Here is a 9,281-nt window from a genome sequence, read left to right on the forward strand (position 1 = left end):
AGAAGAAGAAGAAGAAGAAGAAGAAGAAGAAGAAGAAGAAGAAGAAGGAGAAGGAGAAGAAGAAGAAGGAGAAGGAGAAGGAGAAGGAGGAGGAGAAGAAGAAGAAGAAGAAGAAGAAGAAGAAGAAGAAGAAGAAGAAGAAGAAGAAGGAGAAGAAGAAGAAGGAGAAGGAGAAGAAGAAGAAGAAGAAGAAGAAGGAGGAGGAGGAGGAGGAGGAGGAGGAAGAGGAGGAAGAGGAGGAGGAGGGGGAGGAGGAAGCCATACACAAGTAAACAAAAGAATAAATTACAATACTAGAAATGCTGTCTGGTATAAAAGAAAGAAGCTAGGACAGTGAATCTGGAGACCTGTGCTCAAGTTCCCTATATTGTCATAGTATAATTTTAAGTAAGCCACTTCCACTCCCTGTGCCTCAGTTTCCTCATCTATGAAATGGATCTGCATGATGCCTGCCTTGCCTACCTCACAGGGCTATTGAGTTTTTCATGAGCTAGGGGTGTGAAAGGACTTTATGACATTGAAGAGTAGCATGTAAATGAGAGGTTGTTATTAGCAGGAACAAAAATGAGAAATTAAAATCTAGATAAACAGTCCCAAATGCCTTAGAAAGAAGATTTCAAAGGACATCATGGAGTTTTCAGAGGGATCCTAGACAAAGCAAGACCAATGGGATGAAACTCCTCCCCCATCATCAACATCATTAACCCAAGATTACTGAGCAGAGATGGTGGTAAATGTGGGGGGCTATGATATGCCTCCAAGCCCCGGCCAGAACATGGAAGTAAGTAACTGGCCAGGGACAGAGACATAGGAGAAAAGCCTGTGGACGTCCTCAGAACCACGACAGGAGATCAGAGCCTGCTATGAGAGCTTTGTAAACTTTGGAGAGCCATACAAATATAAGTTATTATATTAAATGATTTCTCTCTCCACTCCCCTTGTCTACCTGGAGATTCCCCCACCTCCTCTGCAGAGGGTCACTTGGCTTACGGAGAAGGGCAGGAAATGCAATAAAGAAGGAAATGAAGGAAAAGAGGAGAAAGATGGGATATGGGAAGGGAAAAAGGAGGAAGAAGAAGAGATAGAGATAGAAGGAAAACCAGAAAAAAGAGGGGAGGAGGAAGAAGAGGGAACTAATAGGGTCACAGACTTCAAGTTGGATGAACCTAATTAGTCATATGGTCATAGCAATATAGGATCATAGCAGTACAATGAGTCTCTAAAAGCATGTTGGAGCCAGGGTGTGAAAGACTTTTAAGTGTTAAACAGAGGGATTTGTAGGTGATCCGAGAAGAAATAGAGAGGTTTTTGAGGAGAGGAGACACAGGATCAGACCTGAGCTTGAGAGACTGTGTAGGGGAGAGACTTAAGGCAGGTAGAGCAATTAGGAGGGGAAGAAGGGAAAGGGAGGAAGAGAGCAAATGAGAGAGAGAGAGAGAGAGACAGAGAGAGAGAGAGAGAGAGAGAGAGAGAGACAGAGAGAGAGAGAGAGAGAGAGAGAGAGAGAGAGAGAGAGAAGGGAGAGGAGGGAGAGAGGAAGAGGAGAAAGGGGAAAAAAGAAAGAATAACAAATGATAGTAGCTCATATTTAAACAAAACTTTAAGAATAGGAAGAGAGAAAGGCTAGAAGGTAGAAGAGGTCTGCTTCCTGGGTGGGCTTTTAGGTCCAGGTCATTTAGTTTGGTGACAAGAAATTTTGCCTTTCCTTGTACAAGAAGAGCAGATTAAATGGCTACCTCTGGAATGTAATAAATAAACCATCGGATCAACCCAGTCAAATCAGTCCCTCCCCACCCCCACCTCTCCCAGGCACCGGGTCCACAGAACGGAGCAGAGCAAGGCTAGCTCTTTTATTTCATGACCTGTTATTAAGCTTGGAGGATTCAGTGCCACATGCCATAGTTTCATATTAATTTGCTTAAAATTCTGATTCCACAAATGTTCTTTCTGAGCATTTAAGCAGCATCTTGTCTTTGAGAAGAGCACACCATCAATTAATCATCATTTGGCTTGGCAGGCGAGGGTGGTTTACCAAACAGACCTGGAAAACAGACTGTCAGGGGAAGAGAGGGCCTGCTGGGCTCCTGAGGAGCTTCATTTCTGCCCCCTTTGAAAGGGAGGGAGCCTCAGAGGGAATAATTCCCATCTGAAAGTCAAGGTGGAGAGTCAAAGGGCTTGGGGTTTGAAGATTGCTGATCAGGTGCTAATCTCGTCTGGTTTTTAAGAATATTTTTGTGACCTTCAGCAAATCATTTGTATGCTATGAGCCTCAGCTTCCCCATCTGTAAAATGAGGCTGTTGGACTAGATGCCACTGAGGTCCTTTCAAACCCTCTATCTACAATTTTATGAAAACTCAATTCCAGGCAACAAACATTTACTAAGTATTACTGCAAGCCAGGCACTGTGCTGTGCTGAGGCTACAAAGGCAAAACTGTAACCGTCCTTACCTTCAGGGAGTTTCCAGTCTAATAAGAGGATAAAATATAGACAGGTGTCAATAAAAAGTGTACAAAAAATTACAAAGTGATACAAAGTCAGGGCAAGAGGAGTCATACCTGGAGGGATTAAGAAAAGTCCCTTGTAGGACCTGCCACCTGAGTAGTGCTTTGAAGGGAGCTAGGGATTACAAGAGGAAAAAGTGAGGACTGAAGGGTTGAATTTGGAGGAAGAGGACCAAATGAGGAGCTTCCTGCCATTCCCTATAAGGAGTTACCACTTCGACCCTGATTTTAGAGGTTATGGTTGTGCTTAAGTATCAGAAGAAAATTAAGGTGGGGGGCTATCCTTTATTGAAATGGGCTGTTGGGCAGCTAGGTGGTACAGTGAATAGAGTACTGGCCCTGGAGTCAGGAGGACCTGAGTTCCAATGTGGCCTCAGACACTTAACACTTACTAGCTTGTGTGACCTTGGGCCAGTCACTTAACCCCAAATGCCTTGCCTTTCCCCTTCCAAAAAGCAAAAAAAAAAAAAAAAAAAAAAAAAAAAAAAAAAAAAAAAAAAAAAAAGAAAGAAAAAGAAATTGCCTGCCTATGGAACAAAATTAACTGATGTGTGGAGAGCAGGAGATGGTGGTATGCATGCAGATGTGGAGGCTCTGGGCTGTACCTTTAGGCAACCAGGGCTTATTTCTGCAAATCACAAAACTTCCAAGTTAGGAAGGAACCAAAGAGGTCACCTGGTCCAATACCCACCTGAATACCAATCCCCTTGACTATCTAAGGTCGCATTCAGTTCTCCATCTAGGATCCTCTGACCCCCCTTTATCACCACTGGGACAAGGACCTTCAAAGTCCAATCAGGATAGATTCATGAATAAGGGCACCTACTTTGTGCCAGGATCCATGCTAAGGGCCGTGTTTTCCATTAAGGAGGCAATGGGGGGCAGACTTGGAGGTAGGACGGCATCCTGGCCCTGCTCCTTCCTTCTTAAGTGACCCTGGGCAAGTAACTGAACTGCTTCGGTTTCACTTTCCTCATATTTAAAATGAGAGGGCAGGGAGTAGTACAGGTGACTCCTTTTCAGACCTAGACCCGACGTCCTTTAAACAACACTATGATACCTGCAAACACCAAAGTTTGGGTGATTCGCCGGCTTGTTCATTCCACATGCCTCCCAAAGGCCAGATATGAACCCTCTGCATTTTTCTTTATCTCCCAGGCATTGTGCATCCCTTCTCTCCCTCCCTAGCACTTCCTTTCCACATGGTCAGTTTTTCCTCTTCTGGAAGTCCTGGCTGTGGCTGGGGTAGTAAGAGGGCTGAGAGAGACCCAAAAACCTGTCCCCTCCCTCTAAACCTGGTCTGAGCTCAGTTCCTGGCACATGCAATCAGGCTCTAGGGCTCAGAGAGGGAGCCCTGCAAACTGCCTGCAGGTGGTGGTGGAAATGAACACAAATTCCCAAAGCTACAGCCAAGAAGACATTAGGCAAGATTGGAAAGAAACGAGGCAAGTCCTGTTCAGAGGTTCTCAAGCATGGAAAATGGTAGAAGTGGCCAGCATCAGTGCTGAAAAGAACCTGAGAGATCATGTAATTCAATCCTCTTTTTTACATATGGGGAAACTGAGGCCCAGAAGAAGGAAGGGACTTGTTCTGGGATACATTAAACATTGAGCTCCCCCTTACAACCATTCTCCAGTTTGGTCATTTTCCTTGGGAATTTAAGCCAAGTCAAGTCAATGAGCACCTATGTCCCATACACCGTGTTAGGCACAGAAGATAGAAAAATAAAGATGAAATAGTTGCTACCTTCAGAGAGCTTAAATTGGAGGGTGGGGTGGGAAAGTGGGGGCAGAATAACAGACACACCGAAAAGTAAATTCAGCTTCTATTCAAAATGACTGCAAAGGCTAATGCCTCTGGCTAGGTCTCCTTTTGTATGGAACCCAGGTTTCTAAGCTCCCCCAACCTTCCCTCCCTTAGTCTGCTGACACAATGCCCAGGCACGTAGGACTGGCCACATTCATTTACTTCCAGTAAACATCGCTGCTAGGCACTGGCTAGCTCCTGAATCTGGACAGGCTCCACTCAGGACACTGATTGGGAGCAGGTGCTAAGAACTGGCTTTCATTATCTTCCCATGGATAGGATATTGGGTTCGGGTGGAGAGGGAGCAAGGCAGAGGCAGGTCCTGCTGCCTCTAGCATTTAGTGGAAAGGACATCCGCCAACCCCTTCCCTACTTAGTTTGAGAGCTCTGCCCTAGGCACAGGGAGTAAATGATCATTTATTAGGTGCCTACAATGTTTTAGGCACTGTGTTAAGTGCCAGTGATGCAAATACCAAAGTAAGAAAGTCCCTCGAGGATATTCGGACGCGGGGAGACAATGCTTCTAGGGGAATGGTGGCCAGAGGAAGGAGTCATAAAGCTGGTGAATGGGATAATATATCACACTTCGGTAATATAACCCAGTGGTAGTGTTAATTTGATTACTGAGCCCAGAGGAAAAGGTGGAAACTGGAGTGAGGAGAGGTAGCAGCACAGATGACAAGCTATCCCAGTTGGCCGTAGTTTTGTGGTGCATGGCTAGATGGGATGTAAACACCATCAGATACTCGCTCATTGACCAATCAGGACAGCTCAGTCCTAGGACAGCCTATGAAAGCCGAGTGGATTCATTCCTCCAGGGAAGGGCGGGGCATGGTTTCTAGTAATAGGGTTGCTGTTCCAGATGGGAGGGGTACAGCCATGGTCCCATGTAACCACTGAAGTTACAACCAAAAGGCAAAAAGAAAAAAAAGCCCTAATAAAAGTCCCTGTCCTCTTTGAATTAGGGAGAAAAATACACATGTATGGGAGAGAGAGTAGACAGATGGTAACTCTAGAAGGGAAAGCATTGACAATGGGAGAAGTGGGTCTCTTGAAGCAAGTTGTGGTTGAACTGAGTCTGGAAAGAAGCCACCGAGTCTAAAAGGCAGAGGTGAGGAGGAACATCCCAGGTAGAGACAGGAGATGGGGCCCCATAAGGAGGAGCAAGTACGTCAGAATGGCCAGAGCAAAGAATCCACAGGGGGAGTAATGCTCAAAACCACAACGACTGGAAGGAGCCACGGTGTGAAGAGCCTTGAATGCCAGAGAAGCTGATATCTGAATAAAACAAATGAATGAAGAATTCTTAATTAAACATATACTATGTGTCAGGTATAGTGCAACGTACTGGGCACACAAATATATGCAAGAAAGATGGTCCCTGCCCTCAAGGAGCTTATATTCTGATAGGGGAAGGCAACACATAGAGGTGCATAATGGTGAGGGAAAGCCATAGGGAATGGCAATTGCTACAGTTAATAGTGTCTTTTCCAGGAGTGGTAGTGTTGCTTTGATTACTACTCTCAGAGATGATGATGATGATGATGATGACAATGATGAATTCCATTTACATGTTATATTTATATTTACTTTAAGGTTTGCAAAGTGCTTTATAAATATCTCATTTTATCTTCACAGCAACTCTGGAAGGGAGGTACTATTTTGGTCCCCTTTTTAAAGACAAGGAGACTGAGGCAGAAGCTAAGTGACTTACCCAGGTTCACACAACTAGTTAGTGTCTGAGGCTGGATTTGAGTGAAGGTCTTCCTGACTCCAGGTCCAGATGAGAATGGAAAGCAGGGGTGTGCATTATATGCATGAGACACGCATATAATGATGTGGCATGGACCAAGATCAGATTCAGGGGAATATCCACTAATTAGAGCCTAGCCATCACCAGGGTAGAGGTTCTTTATCCCCTATCTCACATGGCATCTTTTTTTTTTTTTTTTTCAATGAAGGCGTTGGCTCAGACAGCCTCTAAGTTTCTCTCCAGGTAGGAGCCTACCATCAATAAACCTGGGATCCCAAGACAGGTACTGGTTTTCTTCCTTCTTAGCTCTCTGCCGCTGGTCCTGACGCCCTCTGCTGGCAGACAGAAGCATCGCCTCCGGGGAGGTCCACCTGCCCAGGTCACAATCCTTTCCATGTCACTGAAAGCCTTGAGACCCTAGAGCTGGAGCTGACCGAGACATTGAACCTTATGAAGTCCAACTGTTTGCTTTTGCGGATTTAGGAATTGAGCATCATTACATGCTTAGCCCTGCACCCTTCTCCACCGTTGCCTCAAGGTGACCATGGTCTGGTTGGGAGAAGAAAGACCAATAAGCCCAGAATGGGGAGCAATAATGTGGTGGGGCCGAGGGAGGGACTGATGCAGTCAGGGTGATAGAGGCTCAGAGAAAGGAGAGGTCACTAGGATGCTCAAGGCAGGCTGCCTGGAGGTGGTGAGGCTGGTGCTGGGTCTTGAAAGGTGATGGACTTAGGTGAGCGGAAATGAAGGGCAAAGTGGAAAAACATAATGGTTCTTCTCAATGGCTCAGACTTTTTGCTTCCCGAGGGCCTAAAACTTCCTTGGCACAACAGAGAATCTGACTTTGGAGTCAGAGGACCTGGGTTCAAATTCTGCCTCTGAAGCTGACTACCTGCATAACCTCAGGCAAATAATTTATTCCCTCCTTAATTTCCTCATCTGAAAAATTCAGGCTTGGATTCAATGGCTGTTGAGGTCCCTTCCAGCTCTTATCAATGGGCTCAGCAACTCATGTCCTTTAGAACAAAGGATGCTGCCCCTTCCTCAAGCAGGGCCTGCCCCAGAGACAGCCTGAGCCTGAAGTTCAGTGAGAGAAGTCAAAGCCCAGAAAAGCTCTTTCTTCCCACAGTGGCCACAAGAGGGCTAAGAGATGGGGGCTTCCCGAGCCATTTATATCACAGGAATTCTTCCCAAGTGCCTATGGTTGGGGCAACAGGTTTCTTTGACATGAATGTTTCTCCCTGCAGTCCTCAATAGCCTCCAAATGCCAAGGCCACACTGGGGAGGCAATGTGAGGATAGCCTAGCAGAGGGAAGAGGAAAGAAGGGCAGAAGGGAGGGGAGAGGAGGAGAGGAGAAGAGAAGACAATTGAAGGGAAGGAAAGAGCAGAAGTGAGAAAAGAGGAGATGAGTGCAGTGCTGAAGGGAGGGGAAAGAGGTAAAACAAAGGAGAGAAAATAGGAGAGGAGGTTGGAGGGAAGGGGGAAGGAAGGAAGAAGAGAGGATGAGAAGAGAATAGGGAAAGTGAAGAGGGGCCAGGGGAGGGGACAGGAAGGAGGGGAGAGAAGGGAAGAGAAGAGGAGGGAAGGGGGAAAGGAAAGAGGAGTGGGAAAGGAAGGGAAGGGAGAAGAGGACAGAGAAGAATGGGAAGAAGGAAAAGAAAAGCAGAGGGGAGAGGAAGAAAAGAAGAAAGAGGAAATAGAGAAAAGAAGGAGGGGAAGAGAGAAAGGAAGAGGCAGGGGAGGAGATGGAGAGGAAGAAAGAGGAGGGGATCTCCTCTCTCTGCCAGCCTATTCATCACCAAACAAAAATCCAATCTTTTCAAACACCTTACCATCAATGATGGGACTGTGGTGGCTGATAATTAATACAATGTCCCTGGAATAAATTCTTTGCCCATTCATCTCTCCTGATGATTTCCTGTCTGGAGGTCTCTCTGGAACTTAGAGAGTCTTCTTTTTCCTTTCATTTAAAATCACTTTCAAGAAGTAATTACAAGTTACCCAGTCATTTGCTAAATGAGCCACAGTAAGTAAACTTGGGTAAGTAATACCAGTGGGGCCACTGGAGGGATTGTGCCCATCCTAAGGTAGGTGGGGGGAGGCCTGGAGTACCTTGGGAAAGTGGGGAGCTACCTCCTACACACACACACACACACACACACACACACACACCCCAAGTGCTTTGTGATTGAGGAACTTTAGCCCAGTATTGAAAAGGACTCAGAAGGCATCTGGTCCAGCACTGCAAACTCAGAGGACAACACAGCACCCAGTATTTGATTACATATTATTACAGTCCTTGGCCCTAGTTTTGACTTCTGGCATCAAGCAGAAGAGATTCACAGAAGCACAGAATTTCAGAGTTGGAAGGGACGTTAGTGGCTGTCTATCCATCCCAACCCCTCTATGAAAGGAATTGCCACCATGACATAGCCACAGATGGGAACCTTCTTCAAATGTTTTAACATAGTCCTTCTTTTCTCCAGAACAAACTATAGATCGGGTTATCTTTATTTTTACAGCCGAGGAGTTAGTGGCTGAAAGAGATGATTTTTTCCAACACTCATGTAAACGAATAACAGGCAGTTAAGTGCCCCCAGGACAGCAAGGGAGAGTAGTGGATAGGGCCTAGAATCAGCAAGACCTCATTTCAGATTCAGCCTCAGACACATAGTAGCTGTGTGATCACAGACAAATCACTAAACCTTTGTTTGCCTCGGTTTCTTCATCTGTAAAATGGGCATGATAATTGCACCTACCTCCCAGCGCTGTGGTGAGATCAAATGAGGTGATAAGTACAATGTGCTCAGCACAGAGCATGCTACATGGCAGTGCTATCCAAATGTTAACAGTTATTATCATGAGCACAACAGAGATAGGGTTTGCTCACAGGATCCTAGATTTAGACTGCAGAGATCAGCTGGGCTTCATTTTACTAATGAGGAAATGCATGCCCTGAGAGTGACACAGGGTAAATGGTAAAGGCAGGACTTGCACTCAGGTCTTAAGACCGAAAGTGTAGTACTTTCCTCACAAAGAAATAAAGGAAAGAAGGAAGGGAGAGGAGGGAGGGGGGTGGAAGGAAAGGAAGGAGGAAAGCAGAGAGGCAGGCAGGCAGGAAGGAAGGAAGGGTGGGAGGAAGGAAGGAAGGAAATGGGAAGAAAGGAAGAAAAGAAGGGAAGAAAGGAAGGGAAAAAGGAGGGAGGGAAGGAAGAAGG

General features: G+C 45.8%; 1 protein-coding gene and 1 long non-coding RNA gene across 7 annotated transcripts in view; one reads left to right on the forward strand and one right to left on the reverse strand.

Annotated features, from left to right (window-relative positions):
- Positions 1-3,018, forward strand: part of LOC138153893 (uncharacterized) — a 354,866-nt gene extending 351,848 nt beyond the window's left edge. For both annotated transcript variants that reach the window (XR_011166495.1, XR_011166494.1), the window contains exon 2: positions 2,960-3,018. This is a non-coding gene — a long non-coding RNA (uncharacterized lncRNA). The remainder of the gene's footprint in view (positions 1-2,959) is intronic.
- The window catches only part of PLCH2 (phospholipase C eta 2), a 352,788-nt gene that overhangs the window by 175,229 nt on the left and 168,278 nt on the right, over positions 1-9,281 (reverse strand). The gene's annotated exons all lie outside the window — the stretch shown is intronic.

Source organism: Petaurus breviceps, unplaced genomic scaffold (genome assembly GCF_028583685.1).
Source record: "Petaurus breviceps papuanus isolate PSGF00001 unplaced genomic scaffold, PetGlider_PUasm1.0 91041, whole genome shotgun sequence".
Lineage (NCBI taxonomy): Eukaryota > Metazoa > Chordata > Mammalia > Diprotodontia > Petauridae > Petaurus > Petaurus breviceps.